Below are 16,782 nucleotides of genomic sequence, written 5' to 3'. Positions count from 1 at the left end.
CACACACACTCACACACAAAATGAGATAAAGGGATTCCATTAGCCACAGCGTTAGCATCATGGCTAACTGCTAGCCCTCTCTTCTCTAATTCTGTTAATGAATCTGTCATCACTGATCTATCGCTATGAGCCGTATAAGAAGGGTGAGTGGATGAGAAAGGGGAAGATGGACGGGGAGGGAAAGTGAGGAAGGGAGAGAAAAGGTCTCTTTGTAAATCAATTGTGTTTCTGGCTGTGCTGAAAACAAAGTTATTACCTGGCATGTCATGGCTGGCTCAGGTAGAGAGAACGGTAAATAAGTTGGTCTATCTGAGACCACAGGCTGAGTTAAAGGACAGCCTGGTTATTACTGTCACACACAGATTTACAGCAGTGTCTCCTCATCCACACAAACCTCACCAATGCTGTGCGTTTTCAGCCAAGCACTAAATCACTTTAAAGTCTTAATTCAGAATCTATTGGACCTTATTTTATTTTCTAGGAATATGACATGAATGTTGAAAATGACCATTTTCAACTGTTGATAACTACTTGCAAATCAACATATAGATCTGTTTTGGTAGATATTGACACACATCACCAACGGAGATAGTTTTCAGCCCTAAATATACTGCCAACTATTGATCCTTGAAATCTTTGAATCAAAAAGTTTGTCAGGCGTTTGAGAATTTAAAAAAAATAAATAAATAAAACAAGAAAAATTCATCTTCAAACTGATGAATCAGAGCATTACAAAAGCAGTGGGACAATGTTTCATCAGGGTGTGACTTCACGCGATTATAGATTCTTGACTAATTTGAAGTCTCAACACAACACTTCAAACTCTGGACTCACAGTCCGGTCCTCTATCAGATTTCCATCACATGGTGTTTGGGTCCTCTGACATAATCACTGTGGGCTCATTCTGATTACAAATCCAAGCGATTTCCTCTGTGTTTGGATAAAAGAGCCATGCTTAGCAAACACTAATTGGCCCAGGACTGATTTTAAACTGAAACAATACAAAAGCAAAGGCACCCAGCAAATCATCTAACAGTTTGTTCTTCATCAGGCTGACTTGGCTGGCTTAAATACTAAAGCATCTTGTGATTTCCTCAGCATGAGATTCTCAGCATTCTGTAACACACACTAAAATAGGATGCTTAAAATTTTCCGTGGCTCTTGTTGGTATGCATTTCCAATGTATAGCTGCAAGAGTTTAGACCGACATATTCTGGGTGTAGAGTTACGTGATGGGAAATAGCTCAGGTCATATGAGAAGTGTGTGATATTTTTGTGAGTGTGAGTACGTGGGTGGAGATGTGATTGCACATGTCTCTTGACTGTCTGCCTTGAACAGACTGAAATGCACAGAAGTTGCCAAACACAGCTGTAGCTAACAGTGTAGCGATTAGTTTCATGATGCAGCTGCTGATAGGGAATGTGAAGGGTTAGAAGGGAAAAAAAAGATAATCACATTTGCTGGTTCATAGCTGAGACAACACTTACTCTGCAACACATTTGCATATCGAGGTGCTATAACATCAGGTGACAATTGGCAAGTTTGAGTGTGAGCATGAATCATTCTTTGAACTGAAATATGCTCTGCTGAGCTCCAAGATAATGAAATATTGACTCATTTGGCTCACGTCTATGAAATGTGCATTTGACCGTATCTGGCTGTATGATGAATAAATTAGATTCCTCGCTTTTTCTTTGCAACAATTGCAACAATTCTTTGCAACAGTATTTCACACCCAGTTCACTTTATCTGGTATGACAGCGCGCCATACTCCTATCATTTAGTTCATGTTATATTCCATCCAAGCCATCTGATATATTTATGCCATGCTCTGGCCCACCTCCCACATACTCTCACAACTCAAATGTCATCCTATTCTGTCCTAAATGTCAGTGCAAATGAAAGTCACTCCTAAAACGGGGCATTGAGAAAGGAGACTGTCACTTAACTGCTGTGTGTGACTCGTCCGGGAATCAGACTTTTGCATTTGCAGCCATAATCTGCATGCCTGTCCGTATATCCACAGTGAAGACATCGTGTATATGCAGTGATGTGTTCATTGTCATCGTGTGCACCCATCAAAATATCTCTGCAGTCGTTCAAGGCTGAGCCGTAAGACAAATCCTGGAATTGTCTGAGGGTCTGAGCAACCAAAATCAATTCACGACCTTGACGTAGATGGACTGATGTGTTGGCGGACAGGTGGGATATTGCCGTCGACTGACTGCCTTGTTCACAACAGGGTTTCTGAAAAACATTTCAGCACCAAGGGTGTTATTCATAAAACTCACCTCCATGGGTAGATTGACGTCAGGGGTTGAGGAAACAGTGGAGTGTTTTTTTAATTAACAAATGTGGATTACCAGTCATGTTATTTATTTATTAATTTGTCTATGTTTTGACTTATTTATTTAAAAAGCTTATTTACTCAGCCACTTAGTCAGCAACGCTCTGTTTCATCATTTGTATACTGGAAAGGTTGTTCATAATAGCACACAGCGGTGAAAAACACATCACCTTGCTTCTCTGGTGTTTTTTTTGACAGATGGTTTTATCAAATATTAAATAAGTAGAAAAAAAGAACAAATTCTGCAACAAGTTTACATGTTACAGAGCATCACAGGATGTCAGGGTGTCATCCATTTATGTCGGCGGGAACACAGGATTTTTTTTTCCACCACCGCTTTGCTTAAACTATTTCTGCACCCGAGAACTTTGAAAGTTTTTTTTCTCTTTGAAACTTTATCCTGTCTTTGGTGCCGTCCACTGAGTTTGAACACAGGCAGGCACTACAGTGTGTATGTGCAAGATATGCAGCTCTTATTTAACATAATGATTTCACTGGCTGTCATCAGAATAGCACAGCAGTAATCCAACTCAGTCACGGCAATCACTGCTGCACTTGGTTTATCAGTAGATTAACCAGTTCTAATTAAGAGGATGCTGATTTTGTGTCTCCATGTTTGTCTTTATCAGACTGTAAGGCAGTGACGCAAAACTGATCCCAGTGTTTAGATATAGCACGCACTGACGCCACTTTTTCACTGCTGCAGATGACTGATGATTCAAAGTTATGGGCAGATTATGAGACTACAGGGCACAGATACCACAAGCGTCCCACCCCCTGCTCCTCCACACACACACACACACACACACACACACTGATCCACCCATGAGCACCACAGTATAAAGCAGCGTCATCAATGTGTGAACACAGTCACTGCATACAACTACGTAACTGCATTGCTACTACAAGCCAGTTTGCCAGATCTCATTACCATATGCCCAAAGGAATAAACTCACTTGTGTGTTAGCAGTCAGCCACTACAATCAGTATAGCCAACAACACAACAACTAAAAAACACACTTTTCTCAGACACAATAAAATAGTAAGGGCCTGTTAACGTGGCCTACTTGAACAGAGGGCATAAACATGGGACAAAATGTGATATTATGGAGCCTGTTTATGACGAATCAGTACAATTGCCTCTTTATAAATACTTGCTGCTTTAAGTCCTTTTGCTTTGTTTGAGGCCTTGTTTGCTTCTCAGACGCCCTGTGGCTGTTTTGGCCTCTGGTCCTGTGCCCAGTAGACGCATTTGGTAATCCATTCATCAGATCAAATGTTATCACTTGATGTTTAATGTCATTCAGATCCATTACTCTTGTTGAACAATATTAATGAGATCCTTAACTTTTGGGCCATTAGATCCAAAATCTGGAGACAAACCCCATTTTTATCCATTAGAGAGAGAGCTGCCATGTCTTTGTATCTCAGAGAGGCAGAAGATCACATTGCTTTGATTGCTGTGTTGGCACTGGATTGTTGTATTGGATTTATTATAGCTTTAATATTACATGAAGGTTGGAGGACTGAGCCTTTTCTCTCAGGCACAACAAATAACAGCGCCCTGTTAAGGTGGGCTCCTCCTCAGACAGCTAGGTCAAACATGATATTATGTGGGGCCTGCTCATGATTTATTGAAACAATTGCTGCATGATTGAAATTATGGTGCTTTTTTTTTTTTTTTTTTTTTGCTAGGTTTGAGTTTCTGTTCACCTTTCTGTGTCCCCCTGACAGAGTTGACCTCCAGTCCTGTGCCAAGTAGACTCGCTTAGTAATCTATTCAATTATCAAAGCTCATGAGTCAATACAATCAGTCTCCTAGAATCCATTACTGTTGCTGAACAATATAGATTATATCATAACTTTTAGGTCATTAGACAAAAATTCTGAATTCAAACTCCAAACCTCAAACTTCTTATCCATTAGAGAGAGCCAACAAGTCTCTGGATCTGTGAAAGGCAGAGGATCGTGTTGCTTTGATTGTTGTCTTGGCATTGGATTTTAGTATTGGAGTTTTAATATTGGATGAAGTTTTGAGAGCTGAGTCTTTTGTGTTGCTTGCATCAGTATTTGCAGTTTGTGTATGTCAGAGTGTTGTGAATGCATTATGTTTTTGGCGGCTCAAGGTATGCGTGATGCTGTGTGGGTGTGTGTGTGTGGGTCGCATTGGCTCGGAGGCTGGAGTGTGAGGTGTTTGCTGGACTTGGTCTCCGTCAAGCATCATGAGCTGCCTGACCCCGCTGGCCTCGGGGTCAAGGGCCAGTCTTCTCCACTCCTGCGATGAGCTGTTAAGTGACCTCAGGGGCAAGCAGTCAGGCTATAAGAGTGTGTTTGTGTGGGTGTGTTATGTGGTTGTGTGTGTGTGTGTTGGGTGGGTGTGTGCATGCGTGCATGTTTGAACCTCCCTACCCAGTGATCTGATGTACCATGACAGGGCAGCAGGACTGAACAATAAAAATGTCTATTTTCTCTCTTTCTCTCTCTCTTTCCCTCTCTCCCTCTCTCTCTCCCTCTTTTTTCTTTCTCCCTCTTCCTCTCTATTTCCCTCTATGCTTCAGGGAAATGGGGGAGGTGATTAGATGGGACAAACCCACCGGAAGAATAACATCCCCAAAAAGTGTTTTTTTTTTTTTTTTTTTTTTTTTTCCACAAACCCCTGTCTTCATTTGGTACACATAATTCTATGTCAGTTTGGTGCCTATTTTATCGTTCTCTGTTGACGGTCCAGAATGCAATTAGCTGTCACAGATCCCCTCGCGCCCTCCCTCTCTCCTGTTTTTCTCTCTCTAATCCCTGGTTTCAGTCTTTACGTTTTTCTTCCTGCTTGGCTCTTACGAGAGAATCCCTAAGCCGTAAGCCCGGCAGCACAGTGAATTGTGAAGTCAAACAGCCGGAGCAGCAGCAGATAGACAGTGACTGAGGAACGAGAGGAAGGGGGGCAAGAGAGAGAGAGAGAGAGAGAGAGAGAGAGAGGAAGAGCGTGTTAAGAGAGAGAGGCGCTCATACTGAACGAAGCAGAGGCAACAGCCACAGCAACAGAGCCAGTATACTCCCCCCTACCCCTCCTCCTTCTCCTCTCTCTCTCTCATAATCCCAGATCCACACCAAGGGAGATGGAGGGCACCCGGCCCCGCTGAGGAGCACAGTCTCAGGGAAGGAAAATCTCACATGAGCCCCTCCTTTGCCTGGATCATTTTTGGACAATAACCAACGGGGGAGTGAAAGGAGGTGTGTGCTCGCAAGCCAGCCAGCCCGCTGGAGGGAGGAAGGGAGGGAGAGAAAGAGAGAGAGAGGTAGGGAGAGGGAAGGGGGGATGAGTGGCAGGTTTGGTACAGCTGCTGATGCCAGGGTCTGAGAGTGAAGGAGGGAGCCAGAGAGAGAGAGAGAGATTGAGGGAGAGCGAGGGAACGGAGGACCTGAGGATTGGTGGAGTGGAAGGCTGGCACGTGTAGAGCAGCTTCGGCAACTTATGGGCCGAGAGACGAGGAGAGGAGGACACAGAGGCAAAATACACACACTCAACGCACACGACTGGACAGATGAGGAGGCAGCAGGGGCCAAGCTTCAGTCCTGGGTATGTGAACTTCTACTATATGCATGTGCTGCACTGACACACACTCCCAATGCACACAAAAACATACACGGGCATGTATTTTTCTGTGGTGGTTCCTGTGTTTTCACCCACACAGCACTATTACACTGAAACGCTACAGTGCATGTTTGCATATCTACAGGGATGATGTCTACCCACCCTGACAAGTCTCCCTACTTGCCCTCAAATACTTCCAGCAAAGGAAGGAGGACAGCAGTGAGGAGGGCTTGTGCCTGTGTTGCTTGCATGAGTCTGCCTGTGCACCACACATTTTTCTATAATGGGACTGTATACCACTAGAGGCATTTCATAATAGGTTTCATAAGCTGTCAGAGTGATGCATGTAAAATACACCTGCAGTGGTGAAATGCTGTCATGTTTTCGTGTCGCCAGCGCTGCACAAATTAAACAAATCAAACTCATCATGCTGCTCGCTTTCTGGCTGCAACATTGGCAATTACATTGTTAACTTTCAGTGTGGGCTGCTTGTTCTGTGCATAATGTTGGCAGCAGTGTGGACAGCGTTGCTTGTCATAGAGTGATAAATTGAGCACAGCATGAAACCATAACTTTATTGGTTCAGTGTAGCCGCCAACAGTTCCAGTGTACGTGCATCCACAGCTCAGCCATGGCTTGTTTGTGTGCTTGGCTCCGAGACACGCAGCCATGCTACACAGCGCCGTGCCGTGTGTGGTAACATGACATGTGTGGCCATGTGTTATCTCATATTATGACAGACTGCATCTGGCTGATGACAGCAGGTTTGCATGAGGTGTCTCTGTTTACTTCCAGCCATTTCTGTCCGCTGTCCCTCTTTCTCTCCATCACCCCCCCCCCCCCATCTCAGCCTCTCCTCCCACCATCATCCCTCTTTCTCCCGGCTTCACTTTCCAATTATAGGCTGTCACCTTTCTTGGTAACCTCTCTCCCTGCTCTCCTGATCCTAATCTGTCTCCATTTTCATTCTCTTGTTGAGCAATTATCTTTACCTGATTCCACGCCTGCAGACAATATGACTGACTACTCGCCCGTCTACCTTTCAGTTGTCAAAATAAGGGGACATGGTGATTTTATTTATGTTGCGGTTGCCTGAGCCTGAGCGAAAATAGAATCTAATGAAGCTTGAACATAGTAGCCGCTGTGTTTTGATGCTCTTGATTAGATACATTAATGCTATGTCAATATGGAACTACCTTTAATTGTACATTGGAATAATAACCCCACCCGTTCAATCACCTCGCCCTTTATCGTGCTTGTCATCAGCATGCTCCTCATTAGTTGGGTTTCCCCACTTATTTGGGTTTCTAACTTTTTTACTGCTGTTCACAATCTCCTCTTCTTCTTCCTGAAAAAATCCACCCAGACAGAGAGCTGGCATCCTGATCCCTCCCAGCATATGGGCAAACTGACTGTGGGTGTCAGACAGTGGAGGCTTGCCAGTGGGCTGCACCCCCTCCCGACTCTCTCCCTATGGGTGACCAAAACCCAATGGCTCTCTCTCGCTCTCTCTCTCTCTTTGTGTCTCTGTTTCTCTCTCTGTTCCCCTCCATCTCTCTCTAGCCTCATTTGTAATGATCCTGCCTTATGTTCTCTTTTTAGTGCAACAGTGCAATTCGCATACAAACGCGCACACACACACACACACACACACTCACACACATGCACACACACTCAAACCACCAGTATAACCCTTTTAGCAGAACAGTGTGACAGCTGCCTGAAGCGTAGCATTGCTGCGCTCTCCGCTGCCAAGCCTGTAAAATGTGATGGGATGGAGAGGAGAAAAAACATGGATGGAGTCAGAGGCTGGAAATGAGAGCCTTGTAGGGTCACTGTGGAGAAGAGGATAAGAGGAAGAGAGGAGCGCAGCAAAAGCAGATTCACAATAATGAAACAGAATGAGGGTGATGGAAATAGTGAGATAAAACAGAAGAAAAGCAGAAGATAGGGGTAGTGATGGAAGACGATGAACTCGGGGCCAGTAAAAGGCGTCAATTTTTTTAAAAACGGGGGTTCAGAAGGCAGTAGAAAAATGGAAAATGAAGGGTGAAAATGTTTAGCCTGTGCGTTGGCAGGAGCTGAATGCTGATTTCTTTTTTTCCTCTGAGAGGACACAGTGGCAAGGTAAAGGTTTTCAGACGCCCACCCCATGGAGAAAGGGGGCGAAGACAAACAGGGAGAAAGAGAGAGAGGCACAGAGACAGCAGATCGCTTTTGTATTGGGAGTGAATCTGATTTACAAAAGAAAAAAAAAAAAAAAAACGCGCTGCTGCATCTGCTAAATGCCTGAAAGCTTAAGTGGAGCAAAGAGCTGAAGAGACAATGAAAAAAAAAAAACGAGAACATTCGAGGTACACAGATGGGGGGGGGGTTCTTGAAAGACGAGAGGGGTTAACGCTTCAGGGAGAAAAAATGGGGGGCGCATTTCCACAGGAGGACATGTTAGTGAGCCTGAAGAGAGACGAGTGGAAGGAGATGTGCGAGGAGACAGGGGGCTTATGAAAGGACTGAGTGGGCTGCGTGGTGAGAGGATTTGATTGGGAAGGTGACTGAGGGTATGTGGGCGCGTTAAAGGAGCTCTTGATCTCAGTGTGTGTGTGTGCGTGTGTGCAAGGACAGCGTTTGACCTTGAAAAAAATGCACCAAGGATCTTAAGGATGTCCCGTGCATTGTGGATTGATGCTATTACATGGCTTGGATGGCGATTGGTGCACGCACAAATACAAGGGCATACACAGGACGACACACACACACACACACACACACACATACACACACACATTTACGCTGGTGAGGTGTCTCCACAGTATAGAAGATTATACAAATGGCCATGATGGTGCCCTTGGCGCGCAGCCATTACTACAAAGCCGGAGAGGTTAACACACACACACACACACACACACATACACACATGCACGCACACACAAAAACACACCAGTCTTTATCAAGATGTGCAATTACATACAGGCTTGTGGTTGCTTCACAGGTCACACACAAAAGGGAATTTCATGGTATTGCTCACAGCATGAGTGATCATGTAATGTGTGTGTGTGTCCACAGAGGCCACAGAGGGCTGTGGGGTCACGGCTGCTTGTGTTGCCATACATGTTTAAAGTAAAGGCTGCGACCCCTGGCTCTGCAGTCAATACCAAACAAGTGGACGTCGCGTTTCAGGCCAAATAACTACAGTAGCAAGAAGGAGCAGTCACTTCTCCTGAGGCCGCTGCAGTCTCAGCCTCCCTCGCTGCTCTATTACAAACCCCTGACCTTCTTTCGCCCCCCTCCTCCTCTCTGTCTTTTTCTTTCAGTCCCTCCTTCCCGATGAATTATTCTCTCTCTCTCTCTCTCTCGCCTCGCACCCTCCCTGTTTCCCGTTTTCTGTCCTTTCATTTTCCATTTCACTCAGTTTAATTTACTTTTACCAGCTTGCTCTTCTCCGATGTGACCCACGGCCTGTAGACTCTGTTTTCCATCTCGCGTGCTCTCTCGCCCAGCCTGCTCCTCCCTTCTCTCTCTCTCTCTCTCTCTTGCTCAGCTGTTTGGGTCTGATAGGGAACTTTAAGGTCACCTGATATCTCTTGCCTAACACTCATCCTGAATTAGCATTTCGCCTTGCCTCATTATTCAGTCTGACACTACCATCCCGGGAGTAATTTTCAATCTCTCTAAAATAGGGGGTCAAATTGGTCAAATTGAATTTAGTAGTGATTGGATCTTTCCTTTCAAATTGCATAATTTTAGCTGTTGAGCGATATGAAGTCCTTTAGGGTTCGACCATCCCTTTTCTTTGTAAAAGACCACAGGAACAGGAGTTTGATGCCATTGTGGTCACAGAGTATTCAGAGGAACGCTGAGGAATTCAAAAAGTCTGCCTTTTAGTCCCTCTTTCGCGGTGAATTATTCCTTCTTTAAGGATCGGGACCGGAGCAGTGAGATCCCTCATTTTCAAAAACACACAGACGCTAAACCGTTTTTCAGGAAGCTTCGTTTGCAGTGCAGAGAGCTGGGAAAGACAAGTGATGATGTGATTTATGTCAGCCCAGGACATCATGGGTACGCAGCATGCAACTCACCCGACTGAGCCGCCAGGATGCCCTTACACTGTGACATCCTAATTTTATCTGCGATTACAGGTATTAACTCAGTGGGTCAGTATCAAAAAAGTCAGCAGAAAAGGTGAGAAGGTGCATCGGTCAAAGCCGAGCACACGTCGCTTGTCCTGAACTTTCAGACCAGGAGCTCCACTCTCTTGCTCTCATCACTTGTTGCAATGAGAGGAGTCAAGTTCAGCTGAGTTGTGTGTGTGTGTGTGTGTGTGTGTGTGTGTGTGTGTGTGTGGCACCCTGTAGCTTCTCATTACCAGGTCCTGCTTGAGTTAAAGATTTGTGCTCCTCAGACATCATTAAAGAGTAACCGAACCCCAAGCCTGACATCTAACGGTGAAGGGTGTGTCTGGCTGGTCTTGTGAGGTGATGTCACTTTCTACAGAGGACAAGCGGTGACATCACCTGGCACTTTTTTCCATCATGAGTTGTGAGGCTTCACAGTTTGGGGGGTTTGGATCCTTTTCAAATGTAATGTTTGTGGCTCTGCTTACCAATTCCGCGCTTCCTATTCCTCTGCAGTTAATACAGGTCAAGGAGATTACCCTTTCTGTCTGCATGCGTGTGTGTGTGTGTGTGCATCTGTGAGCGTACGCATGCATTTATGTGAGTGCAAGCGTGGCCTGTGTCTAAATCTACTGTTGTTAATTGAATGTTAATGCAGGTTAAACAGTATCACCTTCCGTTTTAATAATGCAGTTCATTCAACGACCGCACACAGGATACAGGAGCTCAACTTTCCTCGCTCCCACTTTCCTCTTCTCCCTTTCTCTGTCCTCTCCCCTTTGCCATCTGTGCCAGCGTGCGCGTGTGCATGTGTGTGTAACTGTACATAAAAGAAAACCATTTCTGTCATTTTAACGCTTCTGTGCTTAGAAATTATGTCTGGAATGCAGAGAGTGATAAACTTGGACTCAGATTTTAATATGCTCAAAATGGCTGTAGGCTATTTAACATACTGATGGTCTGGAGTGCACATGCAAATGTTGTGTGTGTGTGTGTGTGTGTGTGTGTGTGTGTGTGTGTGTGTGCTGGCTACGTTGCCATCCAGAGCCATCTGTGGGACAGACCTTTAGGGCAGGGGGTGGAACATTATTCATTAACTCTAACCACACGGCTCCTGGAGGAGAGTACTATCGTGGCGTGTGTGTGTGTGTGAGAGAGAGAGAGAGAGAGAGAGAGAGACAGTGAGAGACAAACATGCTCTTCACACAAAAACATAAGGTCAATCAGTCTCACTTGTACACTGCACTCCTCTCTCTCTCTTTTGCTCTTTCATCTGTAATCTTCGGCAGATGAACAGCTTTCTGATCCTTAAGGACTCTGTTAGTCAACGCTATATTGCTATTGATTTCTCCTGTGATCCTTCGGTGTTGTTTGTTCAGGCACAATACAAACCACGTTTTTCCTGCTCTGGCGAGAGGGGGTTTAGTGTCAAAGTCAGTATTGTTCCACGGTGTAAAATCCACTTTTGAATTTTAATGTTTTAAAAGTTATCACTTCTTGAACGCCGCGCACTGCTACCCTCAAGACATGAAACTGTGATCCCGTCTTCGAAAAGGTTGTGATTACGGTTATAGACTTTTAAAAGCCTTCAAGCGTCAGGAGGGGAGATGCTGCTCTGCTTCCTCTCGGTGCCTGACCACTTCAGCGCGCGCGTGTGTGTGTGTGTGTGTGTGTGTGTGTGTGTTGTGCAAATCCTATATGGAAGCTCCAACTCAAAGATAATGAGAAGATACTCCGCTCGATACTTTTCAAATCTCTGGAACTGCAGTGCTATATGTGTGTGTGTGTGTGTGTGTTGGGGGAGGTGGAGGAGTGTGTGTGTGTGTGTGTGTGTGTGTGTGTGTGTAGAGGGGGAGGGGGGCGCAGCGATTACAAGAATAGATTTAATTTTTATCTTATTATCATGCAATTTATTCACGTTAAACATCTTCATCCTCGCTGGGAGAGTAATTTGTTTGGATGAATACAGACGGAAAGATTTTCTAAGATGTCCTCCAGCACACACACACACACACACACACACACACACACATCCCTCCAACCCTTGTTCTGCACATGCATCCACACACTTGCATGCACGCAGACATGCAGTCACACACACACATGCGCGCACACACATGCGCACATAAACACCGCTCTGAGGGAGCACAGATTCAGACATTACTTCTGCATCACTGCCACACAAACAGGCTTGCAGGAGCCCAGGGGCTGCTCACCATTGGTGTGTGTTTATACACACACACACACATTCATGCAGACGCACATGTGCGTCACCATCCCTGCAGGACTGGAGGCATGTAGAAGTCACTTGGGGATGCCAGCACATATGTGTCGCATTGTCCTTTATATGTGTCACATACATTTTGAGCCCGTGGGTGGCACACAGGGAAAGTGCAGGCGATATTCAGTCTGCCGGGCTCTTTTAATATTCCTCTACATCTAAAGGTTAGTCGCCTCTTTAAAATGAAATGTTTCCCTGCTTGGCTGCTCCCCTCGTTTATAACACACAACTGTCTCAAATCATGTGCTCCATTGCGCGTTGACCTCAATTTTTTTTTTCCAACTGTTTTAAATTGGTCCAAGTCTTATTGCCCTTTAGCAAGGCAGTGGCGGCATCTTTGCATTTCAAAACAAACCAGAGTCCCAGAGAAAGGAGGCCGTGCACGTTCACGGAGAACGTCCTGTTTCAAGATAAAGATAAAAACAATGAGTGGAGGGAGGACAGAGGCGTGTGTGTGTGTTTGTGTGTGTGTGCATGTTTTAATGTGCAGATCCACATTCACAGACAGGAAGAGACGGCATGGATGAATGGGTGATGGTTTGTGTTGTTCGTTAGCTCATGTTCTTGCGTGACTGGATGTGTGGTGCCGTGTGTCCCCTGACTCAGTGCGTTTCAGCGGCTTGTTAGAGTTGACTGTCATTTGTTCAGAGAGGTCAAAAGCCCGTGGCAAGTCGCTTCTCTATCTTTGCTCTCTGCCTGTCTCTCTCTCTGCCTCCGTAACGTCTTTTGCTTCCCGCTCGGCTCCCAACTTTTCACAAACCGTAGGATTTCATTCACTGTTTTCTATTTTAGTTCCCCTCATGGACTGTCAACCCTATTCATTCGCCGGTCTCCGCTGATCTCAGGTTGATGTGTTGTGTCAGCTGTGGTATAGGCCTTTGCCTTAGTGTGTGGATTTTTGATGAGGAACACTTTTAACTTATTCATCTCCATACTTAACCGCCCTCTATTTCTTGATTTATTTATCTGTTTTCCAGCTAACCCTCCATTCCCCTCAGTCTGCATTCCTTGATCCGTTGTTTCCCTCCCACCACTTTATCCTATTTCATCCATGTCTCACACTTTGAGGCTCGCAGAACCTGATGTGAGTCCTTGACTGTGCCCCCCCCCTCCTCTTTCTCCTTCCTTTTAAACATTGAGTCATGAATTTATTATGTGAATCAAAATAGAGCCATGACTCTTTGTCCCTCTCCCAACGTGTCATTGGTCTAGAATGAATAATTCAGTGACTGTGGGTGAAATTAGGATCAGGAAAAGAAATTATTTTGGAGCAGCACCATTCAGGCTATTTTAGAACGGCGAGCTGTCAGTGCCGTTCCTGCAGCACTCACTCTTTCTTCTCCCTCTCTTCTTGCTTTCTCACTCCTCCCACCAGTTCACTCGCTATCACATGAAGATAGAGCAGATTCTTCTCTCTCTTCTCTGTCCTTGGAAAGGAGTGCACGCTAAGCAGATGGGCCAGGATTGGCTGTGGATAAAGTCGGCCCTATCCTTTGTGTGCCTACTTCTTTGTATCAATATGGTCAGGGTGTATAGGCATTCATCAGCGTGTTGTGCTGGTGTGTGTGTATGTGTGTGTGTGTGTGTGCCTGGTGGTCTACATATGCACGTCTGGTGTGCCATTTGCGTCTGTCTTTACAATATTGCTGGTAATAGGTTTGTGAATCTTATTTTATAAATCCCCAAGGTTGTTTGTCAATACGCTTATTGAAGTGGCGATTATGGATGTTATTTTTTTTTTTTTTCAGATTGTGTGTTCAATGAATAGTTTTTTCGAGGACGGATAATATGCAACAGACAGTTTATTTCACTTGGCCTTTCTCCAGCTTCCTCCCTCAAAGACAACCATTGATCTTATTCCTCAAATGCTTGCCGTCTAACTTTGTCTGAGTCGTATTCGATGTCTGGCAATTTAGATATAAAATGACGGTTATGGAGCAGCCAAAGATATGAGATTTCCCGCAGGCTTTCTGTTTTTAGGCAGCGGTGCTGTAAGCGGGGGGGAATCCGGGGGGAAGCCACTGAAATGCTTATCGTTTCACGTCGGACAGCCTACTTGAGATACAGAACGCTGGCAGGGGATCTGATAACCCTCCGAGGCTGTGACAGGGGGTCCCATCCTCGCACAAATGCAGATGATGCATAGCACTGACATGCACATGCACGTACGGAGGCATGCAAACACACACTTCCACATACAGGTGCACGCAGATGCACACAGACTCAGATGATTCTCTTTGGCCTCCTGGGTCATCACTGAAAGTTTTCAGGCGTGACCTCGCTGAAAGCAGTCGGGAGGGGGGCATTAGAAGGAGCAAAAAATGAGAGCTGGAGAGAGTCCTTGAATTTTAACCGGATGCTCCCTAGGGAGAGCTCCCATCATCTCTGTGTGTCTTCTACGCCAGAGTCCCAGCTTCCTGCAGACGCTCAAGGACCCTGACTGTTCTAATATTCTCTCAGGGATGCTTGTCTACCATCACTCATTTTACAGCTGCTTTACGGAGGGAACATTATTTGATACATCACTAGCGCTGGATTTCTCCTTCTATCCGGTTTTGCTGCTGTATAATGTCATTTCTGCAGTCTAAGCCAATGCTACCAGAGGATAAATGTCACTGTCAGTTATTAGTTTGGACAAGGAACCTGTAAACCCAATGTGATCAGGGTTCAACTACTTTGTGTGTATGTGTGTGTATATGTGTGTGTGTGTGTGTGTGTGTGTGTGTGTGTGTGTCTGTGTGTACGCAGGCATATCTGTACATGTGTATGAGTATGGACATAGAGAAGCTAATGGGAGCTGTCAGAGTGCTGTGTCTCCACAAAGTCTTCACAACATCGCCAGTCTGCTGTCATTCAGACGAGCAACCCTGAACTCTTCCCAACCAGGCACCGCACATCGCCCAGAGCTCTTTCTACCTTCCTCTTCCTCTCTCTCCCTTTTAATCTCATCCATCACTCCTCCTCCTTGCTTCTCTTCTCATCCTGTTGTTGTTTTTTTTTCAGCATTTTGCCCTCTTTTCACTCCTCCGCCAACCCTTATTTGTTCAACCGTTTCTCTGACCTTTCCAGAAACTTCCTCCCCTGTGAATCCCTCTTTTCCTCCTCCTCCTCCTCCTCCTCATCCTCCTCCTCCTCCTCCTCACCCTGGTCGATGTTTCTTTTCGCCTCCTTGTTGTGCAGTGTTCACTCAGGTTTTTGTTTACCAAGCCTTCACTGCCAGATGTGTGTATACGCTTGTTTGTGTGTGTGCGGTGTGTGCGCTCGTTCCTGTGGGATCTCTGGTGAGATGGAGATGCAGGGAGTGTGATCAAAACCGAATGTCATACTGTGAAACACCATCTCTCTCACACACAGAAGCACATAGGCACACAAGGCGCGTACACACACGCACACACACACACACACAGCATGCCCTGTTGGTGTTGTACAACCACAAGCTGAAGGGTATTATCAGCGCTCAATGATTGTCGCCTTTGTTTCCTCAGTACAAAAGGATTCAGCTCTCCACATGCTCTGCTTTCTTTTATTCCACATTTCCATCCTTGTCATTCTCCATGTCTCTCTCTCTCTCTCTCTCTTCCCTCCCTACCCACACCATCCATTTGTTTTTTTCTTCACCTCTATTTCTCTGTGTCTCTCCCCCTCATTCTGCCCCCTTCATCCCTACATCTGAAACCCTAGCGACGGCTCCTATTGGTTCTGCCGGCAGAATCAGACAGACAGGGAGCCAATAAGCTTTCGGGCTAACAGGGTCACTATTATCCATGAAGCAGTGCAATTACTCTGCCGTCTACATCCTTTCCTTGAACACATATGCAGCGCTTTCCCCATCTTTTTCACCTATATGGCACATTCCTTCTGTACATGAATAAGTTCCATGTCTTGCTTGGTCACGCGGGCCTTTTGCAACCGCTTGACTGACAACAAAAAGTCTTTTTTTTACGTGCAAAGGCAAAGTTATAGGGTGCATGTACCGTGCACATCTCCTTTGTGCCTTTTATCAGGTCAAAAGCGATGTGAGTGGATCTCAATAATTAAAAAAAAAAAAGGTTTCTTATTTACTAAACAACAAAGAGAAACTGCTGTGTGTGTGTGTGCAGTGTGACGTACCTCGCAATCAGTATGCATTCAGTTCAAACCTATGTACATATTCATTGTAAATTCTCCCCCTGTGAATCCGGCACCATGTTGCTCTTCAACATTCAAAGACGGGGGGAAGGAAAGCTGTCACACTCTTCCCCTCCCCCTCATTTTCCCTCCAACTCATTCCATTTCTCGCTGTTTACTTGCTACACCGCCAGTTATATATTTGTACCACTTACCAGGCAGGCTGCATTTGGCTGAGCAAATTACACAAGATTTCTCCCGTTCTTGTGCGGACAGATACGGCCTTATCCTGCTTTACGCTGACCCCGGTCAAGATTTTAAGCATGTCTGAGCATGCTTAAAATA

The 16,782-nt window shown here is 45.4% G+C and overlaps 1 protein-coding gene across 1 annotated transcript in view; it reads left to right on the top strand.

Moving 5' to 3' along the window:
• Positions 1–5,367: 5,367 nt before the first annotated feature.
• lingo3b (leucine rich repeat and Ig domain containing 3b) overlaps positions 5,368–16,782 on the top strand; it is a 30,233-nt gene continuing 18,818 nt past the window's right edge. The window contains exon 1 of the mRNA XM_030074422.1: positions 5,368–5,922. The gene's annotated coding sequence lies outside the window, so the exon portion shown is untranslated. The remainder of the gene's footprint in view (positions 5,923–16,782) is intronic.

This window comes from Myripristis murdjan, chromosome 17 (assembly GCF_902150065.1).
Source record: "Myripristis murdjan chromosome 17, fMyrMur1.1, whole genome shotgun sequence".
Taxonomy (NCBI): domain Eukaryota; kingdom Metazoa; phylum Chordata; class Actinopteri; order Holocentriformes; family Holocentridae; genus Myripristis; species Myripristis murdjan.
Note: the sequence above shows the minus strand (reverse complement) of the source record. Positions and strands in the feature narration are given on the sequence as shown.